Source organism: Prionailurus viverrinus, chromosome E2 (assembly GCF_022837055.1).
Source record: "Prionailurus viverrinus isolate Anna chromosome E2, UM_Priviv_1.0, whole genome shotgun sequence".
Classification (NCBI taxonomy): domain Eukaryota; kingdom Metazoa; phylum Chordata; class Mammalia; order Carnivora; family Felidae; genus Prionailurus; species Prionailurus viverrinus.
In genome coordinates, this window is record NC_062575.1 from 2,499,411 (window position 1) to 2,510,573 (window position 11,163).

The 11,163-nt window shown below is 41.9% G+C and overlaps 1 long non-coding RNA gene across 3 annotated transcripts; it reads right to left on the minus strand.

Moving 5' to 3' along the window:
- Positions 1–280: 280 nt before the first annotated feature.
- Positions 281–10,489, minus strand: LOC125152510 (uncharacterized). 3 transcript variants are annotated; one of them, XR_007147228.1, is made up of 6 exons: positions 9,398–10,489; positions 8,450–8,520; positions 6,632–6,766; positions 6,409–6,544; positions 5,966–6,100; positions 281–1,941 (listed from the first exon to the last, which is right to left on the minus strand). It is a non-coding gene; the product is annotated as an uncharacterized LOC125152510 (long non-coding RNA). The 3 variants fall into 3 exon arrangements; XR_007147227.1 differs by having other exon boundaries at positions 6,409–6,531; positions 8,450–10,489; XR_007147226.1 differs by having other exon boundaries at positions 8,450–10,489.
- Between the last annotated feature and the right edge of the window lie 674 nt (positions 10,490–11,163).

The following is an 11,163-nucleotide window of genomic DNA, read 5'->3' on the forward strand; positions in this document are numbered from 1 at the left end:
TTTGTTACAAACTTCTGCACATCTTCCTCAACTTCTTTAATAGTTAAACGCTTAACTGTTGTTTTACATGCCTGGAGTTTTATTCACTTTGCATCTTTTTTTAATGTTTATTTATTTTTTTTTTCGAGAGAACACAACCTGGGGAGGGACAGAGAGAAAGAGAGAGAGGGAGACACAGAATCGGAAGCAGGCTCCAGGCTCTGAGCTGTCAGCACAGAGCCTGACGCAGGGCTCGAACCCACGAACCATGAGATCATCACCCGAGCAGAAGTCAGACACTTAACGAACTGAGCCACCCAGGCGCCCCTCAACTTTGCATTTTCTGATGCATAATAAATGGCAAGTTCTGAATGGGGGTTTTAAAACTTATATTCATCAGTATGAATCTTCTCATTAAAAGAGCCTTATGGCTAAAGAAATTCCCATATATGTGACATATAAAGCGTTACTTTCTCTTATGCATCCTTTTCTGTAAATTAGGATTAGCTTACGGTAATGGGTTTTCAAAATTCTCCACTTGCATGGTTGTTTGCCATCATGAATTGTACAATAATTAATAATTGATCGGTAGTAGGGGGAGCTCTTCTACGTTACCATATTAATATGGTCTTTAGTGATGACGTAATGATGTGAATCTGCTGATAAATGCAACATGAGCTGAAAGATAAAGCATTTCCATATTGGACAAGGTTATACGTAATAATAAATTATTTGATGTTCTTTCAGGGACAAGACCAGTGAAATGTTTCCTTCACTTATTTATAGGAAGTTTCTATGGCATGAATTCCTTAAGACTAAGAAAGATGACTGTGTTTTGAAGGCCTTCCCACATTACTACATACATAACAAATAATTGAGTAAGTTGTGAACCCTGACTAAAGGTTTTCCCACATCCCTGACATTCATAGTGATTTTCACCAGTATGAATTTTCTAATGTCGAATAACTAGTGTTAAGTGACTAAAAGCTTTTCCACATTCAGTACAGTGAGAAAGGTTCTCACCAGTAAGGGTGCTAATGCTCATTAAATTATGAAATTCGACCAAAAGCTTCCATTACATTTATATGATTTCTTAGTATAAATTTTCTGGTGATGATAAAGCTTTGAGCCCTGCCTAAAGGCCTTCCCACAAACCTTACGTTTATAAGGTGCCTCACCAGTATGGATCCTCTGATATTGAGGAAGATATGACTGATGACCGAAGGCCTTTCCACATTCATTACATTTTTATGGCTTCTCCCTGGTATATATTCTTTGATGTTCATGAAGTTGTGTGATACCTCTAAAGGCCTTCCACATTCCTTACAGTCGTAGGGTTTTCTCCAGTATGAATTCTCTGATGTTGAATAATTAGTGACAAGTTTTTGCACATTCAGTATATTGATAGAATTTTCCCCTAGTATGTATTCTATGACGTGCATTAAGTTTTGAGAGCTGAATATAGCTTTTTTGATACTCCTTACATTCATAGGTTTTCTCACCAGTAGGAATTCTCTGGTGTTGGGTAAAGAGGGAAATAGGACTAAAGGCCCTTCCACATTCTTTACATTCACGGGGTCTTTCCCAGTGTGAGTTCTATGATGTTGAGGGGGATCAGAACGGTGATGGAGAAAGCCTTCCCATGTTGCTTGCATTCCTCAGATCGGTCAGAAGTATACATTTTCTGGTGACTTAGAAGGGATGTCTTCTGCCGAAACCCTTCTCTACATTCATTACGCATAGGGCCTACTTCCAGGTGGAACTTTCTGATGCAGGTTATGGGAAGTTTGCTGTCTCACAGTAGATACTCTTCCTGGGTGATGATCACTTGGCTGGAATTTCCTTCCTCATTTCTTTGATGTCTCTCAAATATGCCTTTATATTCCCAGTCATCCTGGAACATGGGGTCCTCAGGATCTTTGTTTATAAATTTTTCCATTTTCTCCCATGAGGATACATGATCTGAAAGATAATGAAAAAGCAGAGATGCTCATTTTAGTCCTTCCTCTTAGAGAGTTAGAGCTTTATTAGTAGAAACTTTTTTATTTTTTTAATGTTTATTTACTTTTGAGAGAGAAAGAGAGACAGAGTGCAATCAGGGGAGGGGCAGAGAGAAAGGGAGACACAGAATCCAAAGCAGGCTCCATCCAGGCTCTGAGCTGTCAGCACAGAGCCCCACACAGGGCTCGAACTCATGAACCATGAGATAGTGACCTGAGCTGAAGTCGGATGCTTAACCAACTGAGCCATCTAGGCGCCCCTAGTAGAAATTGTTTTAAACTGAAAATGATGTTTATGAAAAAAATGACTGTTCTTTACAGCTCCCAAATATGACTAAGCAATTAGATAAGTGAACAAGGAGAACAGGATATGTGGACATCCCCTAAGTGAAGAAAGTGAGGTAGTTATTCAGATACATTTTTCAGTTTTTATCATTACAGTTGCCTAAGGAGTTTGTTGAAATAAGGACGTCTAAGGTGGTTCTCTTGCAAGCGACAATGAGACCCATTGCTGAAAACACTTCAGAGCTTCATGTTGCACAAGAGTGAAATCCTGAGTCCTCAACCTGTCAAATGTATTCAAGTTCATTTTAAGCTACTTGCCTTCCTCACTGTGTTCCACCCCCAGTTTCTCCTTGCACATGTGAGAATACATGGGGTTGCATTTGCTGATCTGTATGTAACACTGTGCCCAGTTTTTGCAAAGCTGGCTTCTTGTTAGAATTCAGATCTCATATTCAACATCACTTCTTTAGATGGCTGTCATTTGTCTTATTCTAAATACTGTCACCCCTATGATTTCCCATTCGAGAATCTTACTGCAAAATAGAAAAAAGTTGTGATGGGTCGCCTGGGTAGTTCAGTCGCTTAATCTTCCAGCTCTTGGTTTTGGCTCAGGTCATGATCTCGTGGTCATGGGATCAAGCCCCATGTCAGGCTCTGTGCTGTGCATGGAGCCTGCTTGGGATTCTCTCTCCCTCATCCCCTGCCCCTCTTCTCCACTCAAACTCTCTCTCAAAATAAATAAATATACTTTATTGGAAAAATTTTTTAATGTTTATTTATTTTCGAGACACAGAGATAGGGTGTGAGAGGGGGAGGGGCAGAGAGAGAGGGAGACACAGAATCCGAAGCAGGCTCCAGGCTCTGACTTGTCAGCACAGAGCCTGACACAGGGCTTCAACCCACAGGCCACAAGATCATGACCTGAGCCAGTGCCAGATGCTTAACCGACTGAGCCACCCAGTTGCCCCCAAATAAACTTTAAAAATTAAAAAATAAAATGCTTTAAAAAAAAAAAAAGAAAAAAGCTGTGACGATATACATGGAAATACTTTATCTACCTCTTTACTGCCTTCTCCCCTCAACCAAACTTTAACCCAAATCTAATTTACTTACTGTTGTATAATAAACCTCAAATTCCGTGGCTGCCACACATATGACATCATATAACTCATGAATATTGAAAGAATGGACCATTAGGTTGAAGGAAGAAAATCAGGATAAGGATAAGGGGAAATAGCACAAAGGAGAAGGGAACCTACAATAGGTTATTATTTCATGCCTATAATTAAGTATTAGTGATATCAAAGTATAGTTTTCAAAAATTTTTCCAAATAAAAAATGAAGTTGTGTTAAAGATTTATTTAACTCATTAATAAGGAACCAAGATGAAGGTAAAGGTGCTTCAAAGAAGACGTCAATAATTGAATAAATACACACAAATACTCAAATGAGTTTGCTAATAGATTAAAAACTGGTTAATGCCATACAGAGTATGAAAACCAGAACATTTGGATTTTTTTTTTTTTTTTTTTTTTGGCCAGCCAGAAATGTCCAAGTTGACAAGCTAATAAGTTCATGAGTCTAGGTTCTTTTGTTTTTTGTTTTTATTTTTTTAATGTTTATTTGTTCTTGAGAGAGAGAGGGAGAGAGAGGGGAGGAGGGGCAGAGAGAGAGAGGGAGACACAGAATCCCAAGCAGGATCCAGGCTCTGAGCTGTCAGCACAGAGTTTGTGCAGGGCTCACACTCATGAACCATGAGATCATTACCTGAGCTAAAGTTGGATACTTAACCGACTGAGCCACCCAGGCATCCCTCAAGAATCTAGGTTCTAACCAATATTTAACAGTAAGTCAAACAAAGGTACAAATCCTCTAGAAAATGAAACAGCCCTTGGGTATACTTGTTAGGCAGTTTCCTAGTATGGTATTTAAAAAACATGGGTCTTGGGTACCAAAATCCCACATCTAGGAATCTACCCTGATGAAATACCTCCAACATTATGATAAACATGATACACATGATTATTCATTATGGCATGATCATAATTTTAAAATACTGGGAAGGGCGCCTGTGTGGCTCAGTCCGTTAAATGTCTAACGAGCTCAGGTCATGATCTCACTGTTCATGGGTTGGAGCCCCGCATCCGGCTCTGTGCTGACAACTCAGAGCCTGGAGTCTGCTTCGGATTCTGTGTCTCCTTCTCTCTCTGCCCCTCCCCCGCTCACACTGTCTCTCAAAAATGAATAAATGTAAAAAAAAAAAAACCTTTTTAATAAAAAATAAAATACTGGGAACAATCTAAACACCCATATATAGGAGAGTGGTTCAATAAACTGGCATATCTACAAAATGAAGTGTTACACAGTTGCATACAAGAATGAAAGAAATGTCCATGAAATTATAAGTAATTTCCAAGACATATTCTTAGGTGAAAAAAAGCTAGGTGCAAAAGTATACATAGAGTATGTGACTTTTTCTGTAAGAAAAGAAATATAAGAGAATATACATGTATCTGCTCATTTTTACACAAGAAATACTGGAAGGAAAAGAGTGTAAAATAATGAGTTTGGTTAACTACAGGGGTAGGTGGGGATAAGGTTGAAAAGAGGAGAATGAGAATAGGTAGCAGGAATGAGGGAGATGCCATACTTTTCTGAGTACACTCTTTTGTAAAGTTCTGACTTTTCAGAATGACAGTAATGTTTCACACAGCATCCAAATAAATAACTAAAACAGTAATGAATGAACCTGCCTGTACTACAAATAAATACAGCCACGATGAAGGGAGTGGGGAAGAAAAGAACCAATTTTAGTATATTTAGAAAACAGTATTTTGATCACATACTGTAAGACTAAAGAGAAAAAAACTCATACATAAACGTTGTACTCTACTTAATACATGTGTTTCTCACAGGGGTATGATAAGAATTATTTAAAAATTGACTACATAGAATTTTAGGAAATGTTTAAGAAATGTCTGACAGCAGAAATTACAGGCTGGTCTAATCGTACATCTGAGGATGAATCAGAAGCAACCTTGGGACCCACGTTATTGCAGAGAGCCTGACTCAAATTGGAAAATTTGAACATGTTAAAAAAAATTTTTTTTAAAGCATGAAAGAAAGAATGTACAAAATCTGAATCTGGAAATACATATCAAAGGAAGAAAAATCATTGGGAGGTAACCAAAATAAACTATTTTTAGAACCATATTTTCGGATGGAAACAATGATCCAACTGTTTAAAAAGTGGTGGGGGAGGGGCGCCTGGGTGGCTAGGTCAGTTAAGTGTCTGACTTCGGCTCAGGTCATGATCTCATGGTTCGTGAGTTCGAGCCCTGCGTCAGGCTCTGTGCTGACAGTGTGGAGCCTGCTTGGGATTCTCACTCTTTCTGCCCCTCCCCCACTCATGCTTCGTCTCTCTCAAAATAAGTATAAAAAGGGGGTGGGGGAGAAACTGGAAAGAAACAGTGTTCCCTGGGTAGGTAAAAAGTTGTACTTCAAAGAAGTCGCCTTCCTCTTTGAGCGGGGAGAAGCATGGGGAGGGTGTAGGGGGTGGTGTGTGTGAGTACGAGAGAGGCCCCTCCAGGCGCTCACCCTGATGGGAGTAATGCTCTGCTCTGAACACTAGGGACTTTGAGGGGAACTTTCCAGGCATTGTCTCAAAGGTGCCGCGTCCTGCTAACCGTCTGAGCCATTACCTACAGCGCCACTGCCCTTCTTAATGATCCTTCACTCAGCTGGGCACAGGCTTCCTGTCACATCTCTTTGTGCCCCCAAGGGTTCTTTCCCTTGTTCCGATAAGGAGATCACATCTGGTCTGGAAATAGAAGAACCTGTGTACGCAAGAAGAAATGCAACAGAGTCACAAAGGGGGCATCCCAGAAGTCACACCCAGCTCCTGGTCATCAATGAGGAAAAGAAACCAGAAAATTCCAGAGAAGAGGAGGAAGTCACTTGTGGAATGGGGAAGAAGCTTCTTTGGGTGTTAGCCTACAGAACTATCTGTCCCCATTCAGTACAATTGCATTGAGAACAGAGCAGAAACTCAACCATAGTCTTGAAGGCACCTCAGAATTCACACCCAAGGCAGCAGGTATTCCCGTGGGCAAATCCCAACCTCCCAAGGGTGCTAACATCTTACCTAGAGATGAAGTTGCTGAAGTTCTCCAGTGTCACGTCCCTGTACAAATCCTTCCTAGCAGGATCTGGGTGGCCCCACTCATCCTGAGAAGACTACTGCCACATCCCTAAACATCACTGAGCCCTGAAACAACAAACTGAGGATGTGTGCCATCCAAGTGAGTATTTATGACCAGGAAAATAGGAGGATGGAAAAGGACACCGCAGGGAGTGGGGAGACATACCCAGAGAATAAGCTGAGGCAGATGAGCACGTAAGACGATTTTGGCAATTCAAGAGAAGGGTCCGTATGTTCTTGATATTTCTATGGAGAGCAGCACAACTTCCTTCGTAAAGGGAGATACAGCCATCAAAAGATACTTCAATGAACGAAAAGAAATCAGTTCAATGTTTTGCCAATAAACTGTAGAAGTTGAATTCACATGTCTGAATTCTCTATTCCTTCTGTTCTGAAATCAAAGGAGTGAATATGGAAATATACTGATATTGTTTTCAGTGTTTGAGTGCTTTCATAATGTTTCAAGAAAACTCAAACTAGAGAAATGGCTCTCAGGGACAATATGGCACCCCCAGAAGACAGTGGGCAATGCCTGCAGACACTCTGGTTGGCACACTGGGATAGGGGGCGCTATTAGCACCTAGCGGGTAGAGACCATTGATGCCGCTGACTGGTCACCTGTGCACAAGACAGCACAACGAACAACTATCAGCCTCAAATCGCTTTCGTGTTGAGCTTGGGAAATCCTGAAACATTTTTCTCATGGAATCATTCCAAAATGACTAACAGAATCTGTGCTAGGAATTACGGGATTTGTGTATTATTCTTAAATATATTGAAGAAGCAGCTTCATCACTGTCCAAATGTTTCCTTATTTGGTCAGACTCTTTAATACAGACTTATTATTATCAGCTGCACAATTTCCCATGGCATTGCACTAAGTGACAAACCTTCTTTTATTTCTGGGCACTTGAGGTTGAACAAGATACCTTTTTTTTTTAAGTTTATTTTTTAATTTTTATTTTGACAGCATAAGCAGGGGAGGGGCAGAGAGAAGGGGAGACACAATCCCAAGCAGGCTCCATACCATCAGCACAGAACCTGATGTGGGGCTTGAACTCACGAACTGTGAGGTCATTACCTGAGCCAAGATCCAGTCAGTTCAACCACCCAGTTGAACATCTAGTTGAACAAGATATCTTTAGGGACATTCTTAGCTCTGCCAATTTATGGTTTTCAACACCTCACGCACTCTGACTAGTCTCACCTAGCTCATCCTCAGGCACACTCTTTCCTTGTTCCCGAGCACTAGAATGCTGATGGGCGATAAACCAGGCTCACACAGATGTGACCCGTTATCCACACGTATGGCTCAGCATCACATCTGATCTTGGGTCAGGCATCCATCTGGGCTGGACGGAGGGACTGCTGGGCAATGCCTCAAATTCCCAATGCCAACCCCAATTCAAAAGGTCCTGAACCTGAGACCTTCTGTCTTAGTCCATTCAGGCTGCTATAACAAAGTACCACTGGTCAACTTCCCATTACGTCCTCACGGGGTTGAAGAGGACCAGGGATTTGTCTAGAGCCTCTATTATAGGGACACTAATCCCATTCACCCTGACCTAATCACTTAGTAAAAGTCCATCTCCAAATACCATAACATATGAATTGGGGGGATACATTCGGACCACAGCAGAGACCAAACAACACCACGGCCCATCTTGTCTAACTGGGAAACCCTGGTCTGTAGGTTACCATTAAAGCACTGTTATGTGTGGTTCCTTTAGTCCATGAAATCATATTTCACATAGGAGTCTTTCACGTTTCCCTGAAGCAATGCATTTCTGCAGAATTGAGTCCATAGGAGAGTCTACGTCATGTGGATACATGAACGCAGGTTCAGAGAGAGAGGGATTCTTAGCGATGGCTCAGGGCCTTTTGATCTTTTCATGCATGGGTGAGACAGGAAATCCAAGGAAGTTGTCCTATATTCATACAAAATGAGCACAGTTTGAGGAAGGGGAAAGAAAGCATGTCTCACCTGGGCCACGGCTTTCAGAACAGCAAGGGCCAATGAGTCATCCAGCCTCCTCTCTTGGGGAAGGGTGAGTCCTGAAAGGGCAAAACCAGGGAGGGAAGAAAAAACATGAGCGTTCAGCCTTGCCTCCCAGAAGGACAGGTTGCAATTCTCTTCCTCCCTTGTCTGGTGCCAGCCTTCTGGTGTTCATGAAAATTTTGGACAGACTTCTAGGACGTCCCTCCCCACCAAATCCTGTTCCTCCCATGTTGTATGCCCTGTATGATTATAATTAAGCTACTAATCAGCTGAGTTTGAGTTACCAAAAGGAAGATTAGCTTAAATGAGGCTGACTTAAACAAGCCCTTTAAAAGCAGAAGTCAGAAAGAGACACGCTCCTGCTGACCTCAAGGAAGAAAATCAGTGTTCTGAACCACTGATGGAGAGGTGTGGCCCCCGGGAGCTGTGAGTGACTCTGGTGAGCAGCCAGCAAGAACATGGGTACCCACAATTGTAAGGAAGTGAATTCTGCCAACAACCAGTAGCCTTGAGAGAGAACCCTCAGCTCCAGATAAGAACTTCAGTGTGGCCAACACGTTGACTGTAGCCTTGTGAAACGTTGAGCAAAGGATCCAGCTGAGTTATGCTCACTCCCATGGAATTGGGAGATTGTAAAGGATTGTTGTTCTAAGCCTCTGAGCTTGTGACGGTTGATCAAACAGAAATAGAAAACTACTACATTGAGGTCGATGGGGAGATTGGGGTCATATCTCAGCCATCCCCAACCCTAGTGGAAACATCTCCAGCCCTAGTGAGGAAACAGGGATGGGACGGCCCGCCCACTGCTGCTCTCCAAAATTCCAAGTTCCTGCTTCAGCAGGAAGGATGCATCCAGATGACCATGCATGCCCAACATGCTAATGGGGCTCCAACTGGGGAGCCCTAGGTGGGGCTCCAAGGACCAGACACAACCTCATCAGAGCAGCATGCAGGACGAAGCTTGCCTCCCCCGGCAAAGGAGCAGGGCACGAGCCGAAACCACGGACAAGAACAAGATAACTGCATAAACTGAGAGAACATAAAATGAACATGGATTAAAATACATGAAGAGATCAAGGAAGAAACAAGTCACACTGCTGAAAGGAAAACGAACCAAACCAACCAGAGGATGTTGAGAAAGAGCTAAATACAAATTCTAGAAAACCCTGTAAAAGTACAGTTCCTGTGGCTAATTTTAATTGGCTGGCACTCAGAGTTCATTGCCACATCGTCCTGGTTGGACTTCCTCTCATGAATAGGCTGGAAAAGTAATTTTCCTGCTCTGTGCACAAAGCACTCTGAACAGAAATAAGATTCCACCCTTTAGATGCCCTTGTGTGACATTTGGATGACAGAGGCAGCATCTCCTCCTGCTGTGGCTACCAAAAGGTGGTGGCAGAGACAGCACGGCTGGGGTCTGAACTCCGCGTTCCAAGCGTTTGTGGCAACAGTGAGTGGTGGTTTCATCATCTTACTTTCTTTTTTTTTTTTAACGTTTTATTTACTTTCAAGAGAGAGAGACACAGAGTGCAAGTGGGGGAGGGGCAGAGAGAGAGGGAGACACAGAATCTGAAGCAGGCTCCAGGTTCTGAGCTGTCAGCACAGAGCCCGACGTGGGGCTTGAACCCACAAACCCTGAGATCACGACCTGAGCTGAAGTTGGTTGCTTAACCGACTGAGCCACCCAGGCGCCCTGCGTCATCTTACCTTCTGACCCTGGATTGCAGGTACAGCAGCATGTGCTTGAAGTTAGTGGTCCCAGAGGCAGCCCCCTGCAGCTCCACCTCTGGACCGTGGCCGAGGGAGCACATGTTTTGAAGGTTCAGATTTGCCACATTTGGGGAGGCACTTCTGGAGACCTACCTTGCAAAGTCAGCTCTTGTGACCCTTCTGACAATTTTATAAGTGCCCACTTCCTGTATTTTATATGTTTAAATACGTTCATCTCATACTACCTCACACCTGTCAGAATGGCTAGGATGAACAACTCAGGCAACAAGAGATGTTGGTGAGGATGCAGAGAAAAAGGATCTCTTTTGCACTGCTGGTGGGAATGCAAACTGGTGCAGCCACTCTGGAAAACAGTATGGAGGTTCCTCAAAAAACTAAAAATAGAACTACCCTATGACCCAGCAACTGCACTACTAGGTATTTATCCAAAGGATACAAAAATGCTGATTCGAAGGGGCACATGCACCCCGATGTTTACAGCAGCACTATCAACAGTAGCCCAAATGTCCATCAGTTGATGAATGGATAAAGAAGATGTGACTATATATATATATATATATATATATATATATATGATATATATACTATATATACTATATAGTATATATACTATACTGTACTATACTATATACTATATACTATATATACTATATAGTATATACTATACTATATACTATATATATATTATATATATATAAATATATATAATGGAATATTACTCAGCGATCAAAGAGAATGAAATCTTGCCATTTGCAACAATGTGGATGGGAATAGAGTGTATTATGCTAAGTGAAATAAGTTAGAGAAAGACAAATATTATATGATTTCACTCATATGTGCAATTTAAGAAACAAAACAGATGAACCTAGAAGGGAAGGAAAAATAAAATAAGATAAAAACAGAGAGAGACAAACCATAAGAGACTCTTAAGTACAGAGAACAAACCGAGGGTTGCTGATGGGGTGTTT